This window comes from Homarus americanus, unplaced genomic scaffold (assembly GCF_018991925.1).
Source record: "Homarus americanus isolate GMGI-L3 unplaced genomic scaffold, GMGI_Hamer_2.0 scaffold53377, whole genome shotgun sequence".
Taxonomy (NCBI): domain Eukaryota; kingdom Metazoa; phylum Arthropoda; class Malacostraca; order Decapoda; family Nephropidae; genus Homarus; species Homarus americanus.
In genome coordinates, this window is record NW_024719124.1 from 448,242 (window position 1) to 464,207 (window position 15,966).

The window sequence follows — 15,966 nt, forward strand, 5'->3', positions numbered from 1 at the left end:
GTTACCCATAATTTGAGCGGCGCAAAGTGTGTAGTTTATATTACAAGTGGGCAAAGGGGAGACTTAATGGAGGTGTATAACATGTGAATGGGCACTACTAGTGTCCATACCTGAAGCTGGCAGATGCAAGGGTGTCGCAGCTGAAGGTGGGAAAAGTCTAAAAGCACTACTGTGACGTTGCTATTTTGAGTCACGGGGTGTAGAACATTACCGCAACTGTATCTGTAATACAAAATTATATAATTGGTTCAATAGAAGACTCGCTTGTTTAACTACTGATAGTTGTAAATGTTTGGTAATAAATTCCTTTGTTTCTAGGTTGTTGTGGAGGTGAAAAAGAGCATGCGTTTTTTCAGCTAGAGGACTACTGATGGGTAAGTGTTGAGTTTGTATATGAAATGGTTTGGAATTACTATTAAACAATTAAGTTTTGCCCGTCTTATACTGGCAGAATGGGTTCAGTAATTCTTTTGGGAAGTACTTAACTATAATGTTAAGTTCTAAGGGTCGCTGCCACCAGACCCACTCTAGACAGTATGTAGCTCGTTGGGTAGCGGTCAGAGTGGACTAGGCATTGGGTTAGGGTTTTCGTTGATGAGATCGGTAAGGGGAAAGAAGGGTGAAACCATAACATGTCTTAACTAATTCATTCCTTATAAAACATACCGTCCAAAAAAAAATTACAATTGAGTTGGCCTTCCTCAGGTCAACGATGATTTTGGATACCCTTCTTACAATAACACTCGACACGTCGGGCTGCTCTACCTGTATAGAATATAGCACCTTGGGTCATCATGCATAGTAACACCAGCTCCCCACACCTGTTATACTCTACACCTGCAAGTATGGGATTCGTTGTGATTTGTAGGTGCACACATCAGGCACCTTGTTCGCACACCGTCCTCGGTGGGTAGAGACGAGGGCTAATACCCAGAGACATACCAGTGCCGTTTCTGCGCCTGGCATTATAGGTCGCTCCAAGTGACGACCGCTGAGTTTTTCGAGCATTTCCTTATTTATTTCTACTCATTTGGGGTGGTCTGTTGGGGATCCACAGTGGAATAGTGTAGCTGGTAGTCACCTCACATGGTGGGACGCTGACAGGGAGATTGGCCGACGCCCAGCAAGGTGCTCCGACCGCGTGTGACCTGAGGTGACGGGGGATACTCGGAAATATTGCCTGATGGGTGGTTATCACACATCGTAACACCTTACTATTTCACTTATACATCAGGCAAAGCATTAAAATGTAATAACTGCTGTATAAGCCTCTTTTTTTACAGGGTGGGATGTAGCCCGATAGGACACTGACCTGAGGTGACGGTAGAGGAGGGGATACCGAGGGCAGTGCCCCGACACTTGTCACCGTGTAGGCCTACAGTTTGCAATGTGTAATGTTTAGTTGTATTTGTTAAGGTTCTAACCTGAACTCTTTACGGTATATTGTAATTCGTGCCTTATAAAGAGTTATTTTAATCGTAAATTAGACGCTAAGGCAGGGGTGGGCAAAGTGCGGCCTGCGGGCCACATTTGGGCCGCCAAATTATTGCTGTGGCTCGCCACTGCATTTGGCAATCAGAATTTTTTTTTTAATTACAGAAAGGACAATTTTGGAAGTTGGGTGCACATAGCAGCAATACTGGCTCGTGGCTGTTAACCTGTGGCCCGCGAAGTGTGCCACCATTCATGAAGTGGCCCTCCATGAAAAATAATTGCCCACCCCTGCACTAAGGTAATGTTGTGATTTGCTAGTTCGTGGGTAAATTCATTGGGTTATGATACCAACGCAGCAAACTGGAGGCTAGTACCCAGGACGCTGCCCTTAAAACAAAAGCCGAATGTTCATGGCGTGGGTATATCCACTTCACTTAATAGTGTATTTGGGGATCGTCATCTCACACATTGCACTATTTGAAGACAGACCTAAGATTCTGTGATCACTGTACATGTTGTGGGTATACGTCACGTGAGGATACGAGGTGTATTAAGTTACACTGATACATACAAGATATTTCATTTCAAGTATAATTTGTGGGTCACTTCCAACACTTGACATAGTTGTGACATGTTTATCCCTTTTCCAAATGACTGTTCTCGTGTATTTTCCTATGATATCTGTGGAAGTTGTTTGCCACACGTTGACAGACGTAAATAGTATGACCTTGAAACTATGATTCCACACTTGTCCGGCTCAAGTAGACTTCCCAATGATCTTATAGATACCCTGAGCTCTCCTTAATGCTATGAATACATACAATTAACATACTGTAATATAACTGTACCTGGGTACAATACAACACTTGATTCGGTAACATTGAGTTGGTGAGTTATTCTTTATCAATGTTTCTCGTTTTCTGAGATTGTACAAGTGCGGTGGAATTGAATGTTATGTAGCGGATTATGAATTAAATGGGATTTTTAGGATTGGGAATGATGTGCGCAGTACACTGCCGTACAGTTGTGGTGTGTACACTTAGTTGGCAATATAAGGAGAGGAAACCCGGTCCAGTTGACGCAGCCGGACCCTGCCCGAACTCTGACTCGTTTACTCTTGGCGACAAAATGTACACTGGTGTGGACGCAGCTTAATACAAAGTTGTAATGTTTATCGCATGGTGTATTATATATTGTGTGAAACATATGGCATTTTTCAGGCCTGTGGTGTAACCCGCTTGGTGAAAGGCTCGACTGCTACCTGTATTGGGCGGTGCACCTGACGGTCTTCACTAACCAAGTATGGTAGCTATCCACTGGTGGGGGAGAAGCAGACGCTTAAAAGTGCTGTAACCAATCGCCTGCTGCACCACCTTTTTAATGGTAATGTACACTCCGTACTGAGAGTATGTGGAAGGTGGGATCTGGTGGTTGTTAAAATGCACACTCGACTCCCATAGCGTTGGGAGGGTTGTTGGTTATTCATTTGAATATTTGTTTAGGGGCATAGTAACTAGAGGCATAGAGTACAGGTCGGTTATGTGAAATGGTTTGGGTCATGGGTGTTGTATTGTGGATAAATTTTGAATGCCTATGCACCACGTGTGTGTCTGTGTGTGTATGTATAATGCGGTAGGGGGTAACTGGGTGGGGATATTGCCGGAGTATATAGGCTGCTATCTGTACTGCTTGTGGCGGTGTTAAGCTGCCTGTGTGTTGCCTTAATTATTATACACATATACTTGGCTGAATGTATTTGTAAAATGTTATGAATGATCAAATTGTTGTAAATGCTTAAAAAGTGGGAAAATTTGATTTGTGGGCAGTTGTAATGTATGAATTTGTGATAAGAGATGCGCAACCTCTACTGTTGCTTAATATATTTAGAAAATGGTGTCATGGTCACGTTGACTGCTGATCTATTTAACTAATGATTCTTATTAAACTCCACATGTGCAAAACATGAGTGAGTTAGTGACCCCTGAGAAGACGTGTTTTTCCCCCCATACACGCTACACTTGTGTTCTTTCCCAGAGTCCCGCCTTTGTGAAGACCGTTATCAATGTGTGGTTTATTTCACTTTCTCCTGGGAAGCTCAATCTTGAATTTGTCTGTGTAAATCAACTAGAGTAATTCGCCAGACCTTTGTCAACTGAGGGTCTTCTTTGAATGAGTAACAGTTAGTTTGTTTGTAATTATTGTCATTGCGTGAGTAGCGATCACTGGCAACTGAGGGGTATATATACCCCAAGATGAGCCAGGGAGAGTGCTCCCTGATGCTGCTTCAATGTTTCTCCAGGTATGTTTTGTGTAGCCATTCAGTCAATTATAGTGAATATCAGTGTTCACCAGTGTTCATGATTTAACAGTTGAATTGTCATTCACCCAGTGTAGAAGTAATATAACGTAAATACGTGTGTCGTGTAGACAAGAGAGTTGTTTGTGTTGTCATGTTTCTCAGCTCCCTGACGCTGCTTCAATGTTTCTCCAGATCCCATTGTGATTCTTGCAATCATTCAACAACGGCGTCGGATGTAGTAGATGACCAACAGAGATCACAAACGAAACGATGGCACGGATGCTGCCCGATTAATGTGCCCCACCGCTTTGTTGGGCCAGACCCTGACTCGCCATGTGTCTGGCTACCCCACAATAACAACAGTTGTGAGCCCCAGTGCTCTACCCTGGGTTACTCGTTGGAAGTGTATGTCGACAGAAAGGGTTGTAAGATGTATGTTAGGGATAATTAGATGGAAATAATTATCTCATGTTGTGTAGTGGACCCCTGTATATGGTAGTTTAATTATTAACGAGTATGTTGAGTAAGTACCGAGTTTGCATTAAGCCCAGGAGGTGAGCCTGGTAGTTATATGATTAATACAATATGTTTCCCCATTGATTGCATAATAATAAATTTGTTGTTGGAGTACTTTAGGTGTATTCGTTTGTCCCACAGTATTTTAGGTTTATTTCTATCCAAGTGACTTGATACCAGAATTACCATACACATGTGCCTAGACCCTTGACCATGCTACCGAAAGAAGGACCATGCTACCAAAAGAATGTCCATGTTACCAAAATAATAGGTGATGGAACTGAGTAAGACTAAGAGAAGTAAGTAAGATGAGGGTGGTGTAGATGCATAAAGAGGGAACCCGTGCCCTTGCAGTGTGATGTAGTATTTTAGGTTGGGTTTCATGTGTGTTTGTGATTTATGGACCAATGGAAATGTGTTTTGATGACTAACTTGAAAGTGCATTAAATGTGAGTTTTGTTAATGCATTATAAATTAAGAAGCAGGAAGTGTTTGTGGTGTAACTTTATTAGTAGTTGTGTTGGTACTAATTTTGTTGTATATATTTTAGAGGCGCTGTTGTGATTGTTGTTGGGTAATCTTCATGAGCCATTGACTGAAGATGTATGTACTAAGAGCCAGTGCAGCTGTAAGTATTGTTTAATGTATGGTATTGAGGAAGAGTGATTAATTGTAGGTTCCAGGAAGATGTTCTAGTAATTGTAACACTACAGTGGATGTTCCCAATGATATATGAGAGTACAGTAGTTGTTATTTTGAAGCATCCTGTCATAAGTTTAGTGTGTGGTAAGAATTTAAGTTATTACAGTGGAATGCATTTGTAGGAAGACTTGTATAGTAATATAAAAATAATAAGTTTACTATGAATGTCATGGTAGTTTTAGATAGAATAGATTGAATTATTTGATTAGTATGCAATGTGTCTGTGTGTGTGTAAAATGGTGAAAGACTGGAGCAAAAGTGGTATTTTGTTCTTAATAATGTATAGCCCTAAAGTTGTGTAATGTAATTTTGATTTTGTAGGTAAAATGGGAAGAGAGGTGGTTGACCTCGTATGGTGAATGGCGACTGTGGTTTGGCAAGTGTTGTAACGGTTTGAAGGAAGGGACGGACGATTACTTGTGTGGCGGAATTGCAGTGTGGCAGCATTGGTTTTATATTTGTTAGTGTAATTAAAATCCGAGTATATATTTATGGAGAATCTACATAGGGCGATTATGAATGATGTTCCCAATTTTCGAATGGTAAAAAACGAAGTGTCCCCACAAAGGTACTTAGGTAGAGTACTAAAGTTTGTATTAGTGTACTTTGTAGGTGTGAGATTGAAAAAGAATTAATTTGTGGGTGTACGTAAATGAGTTATGGTTGAGCCTGTTTTTCACCTTAAGGAAAGTGTAAAAACTATTAAGTGTAGAAATAAGACTTGGTTGGGTAGAAATGGGAATTGCTTATACATTTTGTTGTATCATAGTGAAGTTAACGGGCTTACTTGAGTAACTTAAAAATGTGTAAAGTTGCTGGTGGCATTGGTGTAAATATGTTGACAAAAGTTGAATAAGTATGTGGGGGGGGGGAAGGGAAGGGGTTAGGAGACTGTTGTGTACCATTGATGAACCCAGAGTTTTTAAGATATAAAATTGGGAAGATGATTTAGCATGAAATAGTTAGTGTAGGCGAATGTTAGGTGTGTTAAAGGTTGTGGGTTGTGAAGAATGGAGGGAGTGATGGCGAGCGATAGGAGTTTGTGGCAGGGTGCGTAGAGGTGACGAGTTATGGTAAGGTGGTGTAATTTGGAGTAAATAAACGGTTTGTTTAGTGAAAGATATTGTGAAGACTTGAATTGGCAGTAAATCGATAGGTTTAGCTGTGATTGTGTAATGTAAGTGAAAGAAATAGTGGAAAGTATGTGAAATGTATAAAAGGAGTTTATTTGTTGAAGTCCATGTAGGCCGGTTTGTTATGCAAGTGTTGCATGTTTAATTGGTTAGCTTAATAATGAATGGGACATGTAAAAATAGAATTTGAAATTGGAGGGAAAATGTTCCGTTGATCGCGTGTCTATAATATAGTTTAGTTTGAAGGTAAAGGTTGGTTAGTTGTGATTGAGTGAAAATGAAGAAGTGTGTCCATAGTTGAGTTAAGGGGCATTGTGTAGGTTGTGTATTGTATAGACGCGGAGGAGTTAGACTTGTGTAAGGTAGAAAAAAATGGTGGGTAATGTGTGATAAGTAGTTAAATACAAGGTATAATGTAAAAGAAAGTTGTGTATTGTAAATGGTGAAGTTTGGATGAAGGACGTAAAGATGTTTGTTGGTTGTAGTGTTACGTTAAAGTTAGCAATAGGGCAAAAGTGTAATTTGTTTTGTTAGTCGTGTTAAGAGATAGTATGTGAGTAAAAATAGTTAAGTGTGGAGCGTTGGGCGTGTTTCATAAGGACGTTGATAATGTGTATTAATTTCGGTGGGTATTCCTGTAGTTGTAAATGGTGGTATTATGTAAAGAAAATGAGTTATGAAAAGTTGTGTAGGAGAGACTGGAAGTGGGATATTGAATAGTTTACGGGGGAGGAAGGTGGCTGATGTTTGTAGTGAGTTTTAAGAGCAATTGCGTAAGTTATTGTCTGAAGTGTGTAAAAATTTTTAGTGTCTAGTAATAATAATTGTGTTGAATTGTAAATAAATTATGTTTGTTATTTCAGAGGTTTGGAGGAAGACGACGAAGGAAGGAAGGAAGTGTTCCGGAGAGGCGTATTTGTGACTTGAATGGATAATGTGTGGGGAGTAAATGGTTGACTGTATCTATTAAAGAAGAGTAAATTTAGGAGTAAAGTTAAATAAGTGGCGTTTGCATAATGGAGTTTAATTATGTAAAAGTTGAATAATGATGGGGTCTCCGTGTTTGTATTGGTTGTGTTCCCGAGGCTGTTTGTTGGTAGGCGAGAAGACGCATAACGTAATTAGAGATATATGAAGTGGCAGTACGATATGATAACCTAGTTAGTTATTTATATATATGAAATGTGTTAATTAAAGAGGGAAATGGATTGGTGAAATTGAATGTAAGTTTTATGAAGAAGGTAAATAAAATGTTGTACAGTTGAAGCCCGTTTTATCGGTGGGTGTCGGAGAAGTGTTCTGGTGGAATGTTTATATTGTGAATCCATGTGTAAAGTAATCGGTTTGTGTGAAATGTAATGAAAATGTATTTGGAGGAAAGTGAAGGTAATGGACTGCCGGTTTGTTTGTATGTAAGTGTGTTTTTGTGCGATTGAAATGGTATTGATAGTGTATGTTAATAAGAAGTTTGATTGAGGCAAGTTCGGGTAGAGGCAGAGTGTAATTGAGTTTTAAAATGAATAATTGGAGGGTTGTTAAGTATGGGTAATTAGTGTAAATAAAGAGAATTGTATGTTGGTTAGTAAGTTTAAATAAATAATTGTCGAGTGCCGAGAAGTAAGGTGATTGTTGTAGATGGACTAAATATTGGTGGGGGGGGAAGCGATGTATGTATATCGTTGATGGACGTTAGTTTGGATGGGGTAGGTGTTAGGGTAGTTTTGTGTAGATTTTTGGTAGGTTTGTTTAGGCTATAGGAAAGTGAAATGGGAAGATTGTGTGGGGTATACGTTGCAAGTGTATATTTGTCGTTTTAGGCAGGAGTGGTTTAGCAGAATGAAATAGTAATTGAGTGTATTTGGGAATTCGTGAAGCGAATTTTGAATGGAATGTGAAGCCGGTAGTGTTAGGGCGTGGGTGAAAAAGTGGATAGGAAATGGAGGAAGTGTGTATATTAAAAAGGTAAGTGTAGAGAGAAAGTTTGTGTATTTTGAAGATGGGTATATGTATTGTAATTGCACAGTATTTAGTAGAATTGCACAGTAGTGTTTTTCGAATTTGAGTATTTGAATAGAATTGGGAAAGAAAGTTTAGTAAATTGTAGTTTGAGTGGGAAGAGTGGAGGTGGGCATTGGCGGAGGAGTAATTATTAGGACTGGAGGGGAAGCCTGGGATAGTTGGCCTTGGATAGTTGGCATGGGTAGAGTAGTGTGGCACGGCACGGCACGGAGAATGGAGATTGTGGCGGAGTTGTTAGGAGAAAATGTGGGAGAAGCGTGGTCAGTGACTGGTGGAGTGAGCAGGGATTAGAGACGTGTGATCTGAACCAGACGTAGGCGTGGAGCAGAGACAAGAGAAGTTGAAGAAAGTGTGGTGGGCTCGGGGTGAAGTAGTTTTGTGTAATTTGAGTGGGTAGATTTGGCTATAAGTAGGAGCGATGACGTGGGAGTGGGAATTTGGGAGTGAAAGCATGTGTTTTAGGTTGGTAATAAAGCAGTGGTGTAGTTGATTGGAATGGGCAAGATGTGGTGAGTAAGGAAAGGCGAAGTTATGCGCATTAAAAGCGATGTTTTGTGCTTTAAAATGAGTAAAGGCGAATTGATGATGTTTAAATTGAGCAAAGGTGAAGTTGTTTGTGGTAAATGGAGTCGTTTTGTGTGTTAAACGTAGTAAAGGTGAAGTTGTGTGCGTTAAATGAAGTAAAGGAGAAGTTTTCAGAGTTAAATATAATAAAGGCGAAGTGGTTTGTTGAATGGAGTAAAGGCGAATTTTTGTACATGAAATGGAGTAAAGGCGAATTTTTGTGCATTAAATGGAGTAGAGGAGAAGTTGTGTGCGTTAAATTGAGTAAAGAAGTTTTTTTGAGTTAAATGTAGTGCCGGCTAAGTTCTGTGCATTTTTTGGAGTCAAGAAGTTTTTAGATTTTAATGTAGTAAAGGCGAAGCTTTCTGCATTAAATGGAGTAAAGGATAATTTATTCCGAGTTAAATGTAGTAAAGGCGAAGTTGAATGTGTTAAATGGAGTAAAGGAGGAGTTTTGTGCATTAAATGGAGTATAGGAGAAGTTGTGTGCGTTAAATGGAGTAAAGGATAATTTATTCCGAGGTAAATGTATAGGTGAAGTTCTCTAGATTTAATGAAGTAAAGGCCAAATTCTGTACATTAAATGGAGTACAGGAGAAGTTGTGTGCGTTAAATGGAGTAAAAATGGAGTAAAGGATAATTTATTCCGAGGTAAATGTATAGGTGAAGTTCAATGTCTTAAATGGAGTAAAGGAGAATTTTTCCTGGTTAAATGGAGCAAAGGATAATTGATTATGAGTTAAATGTAGTAAAGGCGAAGTTCTGTGCATTAAATGGAGTAAAGGAGAAGTGTTGTGAGTTACATGTATTAATGACTAAGTTCTCTGCGTTAAACGGAGTAAAGGAGTCGTCGTTTGCATTAAATGAAGTAAAGGCGAATTTTTCTGCATTAAAGGTGGCGAAGTTTTCCGAGTTAAATGTCGTAAAGGCGAAGTTGTCTGCTTTAAATAGAGTAAAGAAGTGTTTCCAGGTAAATGCAGTAATGGCGAATTTGTCTGCATTAAAGGGGAAGTTTTCCGAGTTAAATGGAGTAAAGGCCAAGTTGTGTGCGTGAAATGGAGTAAAGCAGAACTTCTTTTGAGTTAAATGTAGTAAAGTCGAAGTTTTCTGTTGTGAGGATTAAAGAAGTTGTTTGCATTAGAGTAAAGGAGAAGTTTTCGGAGTTGAATGTAGTAAAGGCGAAGTTCTTTGCATTACGTGAAGTAAAGGTGAATTTTTCTGCGTTAAATGGAGTAAAGGTGAAGTTTTTAAGAGTTGAATGTAGTAAAGGTGAAGTTCTCTGCGTTAAGAAGCAAAGGCGAATTTGTCTGCATTAAAGAAGTTATCCGAGGTAAAACAGTAAAGCCGAAGTTCTGTATTAAATAGAGTAAAGGTGAAGTGTTTGTTGAATGTAGTAAAGGCGAAGTTCTTTGCATTACGTGAAGTAAAGGTGAATTTTTCTGCGTTAAATGGAGTAAAGGTGAAGTTATGTGCGTTAAATTGAGTTTTTGGCGAGAAGAGAAAATGTTATGTTGAAAAAGTAATGTAAAAGAAAATTCCTATTTTTTTTCAGGTGAATGCGGTTGGATCGTGCAAGAGGTTTGTAATGGCCAAGTGGGTGTGATGGCCAGCTGTTGTTGACGAGCGCCTCTGTTACCCTGGATTGCGTCTTATAGTATTGTTTGTGCTCAGCAGAGCATTGTAGAGTATATGAAATATAGGTGTATTTGAGAAGATAGAGTTTTGCTTGTCCTTTATCGAGTGAGATGTGAAATAGAGTGGGTGCAGTAGAAGAAGGAAGGATTCCAGGATCGCCGTGAACATAGCGGGTAATGTAAAGTGTTGTTTTGTGTGAAGTAATGTATTTGATTGACATGTAATGGTATTTTGTGGGAAGTATTATATTGGATTGAAATATATTGGTGTTTTGTGTGAAATGTAATTATTTTACCGAAATGTAATGCTCTTTTTCTCTTTACTTGCAGGTACACGGGAACACATGTGGTGTTTTTTTCCTTTTACTTGCAGGCACACGGGAACACACGTGGTGTTGTAGGTACACGGGAACACATGTGGTGTTGGTATGTGAACCGAGAAAACTGAGTTTTCGAATTGAATTGGGGGACTTGTTCTTTGTTGTTGTAATATGCTTGCTTGCAAGGCAGAGCACTGCTCTGTGACACGATATCTGTGTCTTGGCAATCCACGACATAATGTAAACACTTACGTTATTGTTGCGGAGCCTTGCGAGTAAATTATATTACAACATAGCATAAAAACCATTTAGAACAAGTCCCCCTTTTCAATTCGAAAATTTGGTTTTTTTGGTTCACAAACACTTATAAAAGGAAAGGTATGGTATGTGGGCCGGGGCCTATCTTATTAAGATAACCGGTTTTGACAAACACCCCTCGGATTTTTTCTAAGTCCAAAATGGGCTAATTTGTAACTTAGGAAAAATAAAGAACTTGGCATTATGTTTACTTCTATTCTATGTCCATACACATTACAAAAATATTCTATGTCCAAAATGGGATAACTTGTGAAAAATAAAGATGTTGATATTATGCTTCCTTTTATTCTATATCCATACACATGATGAAAACATTCTATGTTCACAAAAGAAAAAAAAAATCAAAGTCCACAAGCATGGCAGAAATATTCTAACCACAAGCATGAAAGAAATATTCTAACACCACAAGCATGGAAGAAATATTATAAGTCCACACGCATGGAAAAAATATTGTAAGTCCACAAGCATGACAACAAAATACCAAGCCAACAAGATATAAATATTCCAATTCAAGTCCACACAGGATAAAACATTAAGTCTACATAGGATAAAATTATTCCAAGTCCACACGATAAGAAATATACCAAGTCAACAAGATAGAACTTATACTAAGTTCACATAATAAGAGACATTATTCGAAGTAAACAAAGCATCGGAAAATATTCTAAGTCCACATTCATTGACAAATATTTTATGTCCACAAAATTTCCAAACACCACACAGGATAAGACATACCAAGTCAATAATATAGAAATTATTCCAAGTCCACAAATGATGATAAATATTCCAAGTCCACATAAGACAAGAAATATTCTAAGTTCACATAGGATGAAAATACTCAAAGTCCACACAGAATATATACTAAGTTCACAATATACAAAATATTCTAGGTCCACATGATAAGACATGTACGAAGTCAACAAAGGATAAAAATATTCTATGTCCACACAGGATAAGACGTACTATACTAGTTCAACAACATAGAAACTATTCAAAGTCCACAAAGAGCAACAAATATTCAAAGGATCAAACAATATTCAAAGTCCACACAAGATATAACAAATATACTAACTTCACAATATACACATTATTCAAAGTCCACATTCATTGACAAATATTTTAAATCCACAAAATTTTCTAAGTCCACACAGGATAACACATACCAAGTCAACAAGATACAACTTATTACAAGTCCACAAAGGGCCAAGAAATATTCTACGTCCACACACACGAACAAATATTCAAACTCCACACAACATAGAAAATATTCTGTCCACAAAACATAAGAAATAGTCGACATCCACATACAGCAATAAAGAGTCTCAGTTCACATAGGAGGAAAATATTCAAAGTCCACACAGGATATAAGAAATATACGTAGTTCACAATATACGAATTATTACAAGTCCACATACATTGAAAATATTCAAAGTCCACAGGATAACACATGTACTAAGTCAACAACATATACATATTCCAAATCCACACAGGATAACACATACAAAGTAAACAAGATTACAAATTATTCTACGTCCACATTTGATGAAAAACTTTCAAAGTCAACACAAAATATAAATATTACAAGTCCACATAGATGAAATTATTCAAAGTCCACAAACCACAACAAATTTTCTACATCCACACACATGAAGAAATATTAAAATTCCACACAGGATAAAAAAACATTTCTACATTCAAAAAAGAAGAACATTTTCCTATATTCACATACATTGAACAATATTCTAAGTCAACAAGATAGAAATAATTCCAAGTCCACAAAGGATAAATAATATTCACACTCAACATAGGATACACATATTCTAAGTCCACACAAGTTATACAAATTATAAGTAAGTCAATTTAAGGCAACAACTATTCAAAAACCACATACATTAAAACAATTTCCAAGTCCACAAAGGATGACAACTATTCTATTTGTTCCAAATCCACAACATTTTACAACTCAACAAAACATAACAAATATTCAAAGTCCACAAAGTTTATCAATTATTTCAAGTCCATAAATTATTCACATTTCAATTATATAATATTATATTTAAACACACAATCTACACAACTTATTTCCTTTATCAACCTATACAACTAAAATGTTACAAGTCATTCAAGATTACCTTCCAATATATTTAACACAGACATATCAACACAACTTATTCACTTTACCAAAGTCAACAACAAATAAATTCAAATGACTCAACATTAACTTACAATATATTTCTCAAACAATCAACAACTAACTACATTACCTTAAAACTCTCTTTTTTTACACATTGAAACTTTCTTATGAAAAATTTACCAAAGAAAACTATGCACAACTTATTTGCTCATCGACCTCATCAACTTGCAATATATTTAACAGAGAATTATACACACAACATTACCTACAATAAATACATTCAAACTCCACACATGACTCAACATTAACTTACAATATATCTCACAACTTATTCAACATCAACATTACAACAAACAAACACCAAAACAATCTAACTCCACAAATGAATCGACATTAACAATATATCTCACACAAAAATCCCCACGCGACTTATTCCGCCTCGACAATTACGAGTCCGCAATTAACTCCGCGTTCGCTCCCGTGCGATATATTTACCCACGAAATATCCGCACACATTATTCGACCCCGACAAAACAATTACTGTATAGGTCCACAATTAACTCAAATTGAACTTACAATATATCTCACAAACACATATCAACACAACTTATTCAATACCTACAACAACAAAATTGCAACTCCACAAATAATTCAAAATTAACTTGGAATACATTTACAAAAGAAAAATCCACACAACTTAGTCCCTTTATAAAACTCGTAAACATTACCTACAACTCGACATTAACTTAAGATTATATCACGCATTGCCAATGACGATATCCACTTATAAACTATTTCACGCCAAACATTTTCAAACCTCATTCAAACATTTATAGTGGAATTATTTATAACAATATCTCAGATCACTTCCCAGTTTTTGCCATGTATAAAACAGCCACAAGACCTGAAACGTCTAGTGGAGTCTCAATCCAATACAGAGACTACCGCACCGACAACGTGCTCCTTTTTGAAAACGACCTAATGAATGCTAACCGGGATCTCGTCTCTGCCTTCGACGACCCTGACGTGAACGGCCGTAACTTCTCTTGCATCTTCGGTGCTTGCTTTGATAAATGCTTCCCACTCAAAACTAAGTCGGTGAAAACTATATACATTTCCAAACCCTATATCACAAGCAAAATTAAGATAATGATAAAAGAAAAACACAAACTCCAAAGGAAATTTGCAAAAAGACCCATAACTTTCCGCGATGCTTCCCGAAGTATCAGAAATAGAGTAACTCGAGCGGTTAGAAATGCCAGACGTAACTATTATACAAATGAGCTCCAGTCGGCATAAGGCGACGGTAAGACGACCTGGAATGTCATAAATTGTATTCGGAACGGGAAAGCTCGGCCTTCGGCCCCCCACTCGGCTTTTGTGATGGATGTTTCGGTTGTAACGGAACCCTCCCCCCATTGCCAACTGCTTCCATGAATATTTTATTAATGTTGGCAAAAATCTTACAGAGAGCATCCCCGATCACCACGAGGAATTTAGAGCCGACCTGCAAAACAGACAGCAAAATGAGCTGTTCTTATCCCCTGTCACAGCAGATGAATTACTGGCCATCATAAAAATGTCCAAAGATGCAGCAGCAGGCGAAGACAATATACCAATGAGCATCATTAAGAAAGTAGCCCACTTATTACTACCTGTTCTCCTACACATTTGTAACTCCTCCTTCACTAGTGGTGTCTTTCCTGATAAACTGAAAATTGCTAAAGTTCACCCAGCATATCAAAAACAACTGGGAACAAGGGTCTCTTCAAGAATTACAGCCCCATATCAGTCCTCCCAGCCTTGAGTGAGATACTGGAAAAGCTAGCATGTAATACACTAAATTCCTTCTGCAATGCCAATAACATCTTTACAGTTTGGATTTAGAGCTAGACAGTCGACTGAGAGTGCTCTGCTATCCTATACTGATGACATCTTAAATTCCTTTGATGACAGTCAGAATATTCTTGGACCTCTCTAAAGCCTTAGACACTGTCGACCAAACCATCCTCCTTTCAAAGCTTGAACATTATGCCATTAGGGGCCTGTCCCACAATTGGTTTACCTCATATCTGTTCAACACGATACAGTATATCTGCTATAATAACCACCAATCTGACTCATCGCCAATCTTGTATGGAGTCCCCCAAGGTTCCATTCTCAGTCCGGTACTATTTTTTGTTGTACATAAACGATATAGTCCACGCCAGCTCACTCCTAAAATACAACTTATTTGCAGATGATAGTAATCTCAATGCCAGCAACTCGGACCTCCATTCCTCGACGACAACTACGAACCCTGAATTAACTAAAGTCGGGACCCGAATAATACGTAATAAACTGACCTTAAATCTTGAGAAAACCCACTACACGATCTTTCGCAGAAGGAAAAACTTACCCCCCAAGACTTGGACCCCCTGTACCTTGATAATACAATCCTCAAATGAGAAGGAAATACTAAATTCCTCGGAGTTATTGTCGACGAGAAACTTAACCGGACAGACCGCATACGAGCCATTCACAGTAGTCAATAAACGGTGCGGTATCGTGTATCACACTCGACAGTCGCTCGCTCTCACGGCAATGAAAGAAATCCATGATCTTGTTTACCAACACCTGATACTACACTTTCACACAATATGGGGGGGCCAGCCTCTGACTCTTCAAAAACACAATCTCCAGTTACTGCACAAAAGAGACTTGTACGGACAATGACCTACTTGAAAAAAACAGGATCACACAAACGAGAAATTTGCTATATTGAAAATTTTAAAATTCAAAGATATTAACACCTACTGCTGTGCCTTCTTTGTTTACGAATCTATCAATCACTCGCTTGACAATAATTATTTCCGGTTCCGGAATAATCGGAGATACGACTTAAGGCACCCAC

The 15,966-nt window shown here is 38.1% G+C and overlaps 1 long non-coding RNA gene across 1 annotated transcript; it reads left to right on the top strand.

Annotated features, from left to right (window-relative positions):
• Positions 1-9,295: 9,295 nt before the first annotated feature.
• On the top strand, positions 9,296-10,380 carry LOC121859942. The gene is made up of 2 exons (XR_006087783.1): positions 9,296-9,905; positions 10,127-10,380. It is a non-coding gene; the product is annotated as an uncharacterized LOC121859942 (long non-coding RNA).
• The last annotated feature ends 5,586 nt before the right edge of the window (positions 10,381-15,966 follow it).